The sequence below is a fragment of the Micropterus dolomieu genome, linkage group LG03, assembly GCF_021292245.1.
Source record: "Micropterus dolomieu isolate WLL.071019.BEF.003 ecotype Adirondacks linkage group LG03, ASM2129224v1, whole genome shotgun sequence".
NCBI classification, from domain to species: domain Eukaryota; kingdom Metazoa; phylum Chordata; class Actinopteri; order Centrarchiformes; family Centrarchidae; genus Micropterus; species Micropterus dolomieu.
In genome coordinates this window covers 35,148,830-35,149,684 of record NC_060152.1, presented here as the reverse complement: position 1 = coordinate 35,149,684, position 855 = coordinate 35,148,830, and positions in this window count along the sequence as shown.

The window sequence follows — 855 nt, the reverse complement described above, 5'->3', positions numbered from 1 at the left end:
AATGGGTCATCAAATTTACTTGGACGGCTGTTAATCTACCTGGGCCTATGTGTGGGAAACACAGTAACACACACACAGTAACACACAGAAACACACACACACACACACAGTAACACACAGAAACACACACACACACACAGTAACACACACACACACAGAAACACACACACAGTAACACACAGAAACACACACACAAACACACACACAGAAACACACACACACACAGTAACACACGAACACAAACACACACACACAGAAACACACAGAAACACACACACACACACAGTAACACACACACACACACACAGTAACACACACACAGAAACACACACACACACACAGTAACACACACACAGTAACACACAGAAACACACACACACACACAGTAGCACACAGAAACACACACACACACACAGTAACACACAGAAACACACACAGGAGCACACACACAGTAACACACACACAGAAACACACACACACACACAGTAACACACACACAGTAACACACAGAAACACACACACACACACACAGTAGCACACAGAAACACACACACACACACAGTAACACACAGAAACACACACACACACACAGTAACACACACACACACAGAAACACACACACAGTAACACACAGAAACACACACACACACACAGTAGCACACAGAAACACAAACACACACACAGTAACACACAGAAACACACACACACACACACAGTAACACACAGAAACACACACACACACACAGTAACACACACACACACAGAAACACACACACAGTAACACACAGAAACACACACACACACACAGTAGCACACAGAAACACAAACACACACACAGTAACACACAGAAACACA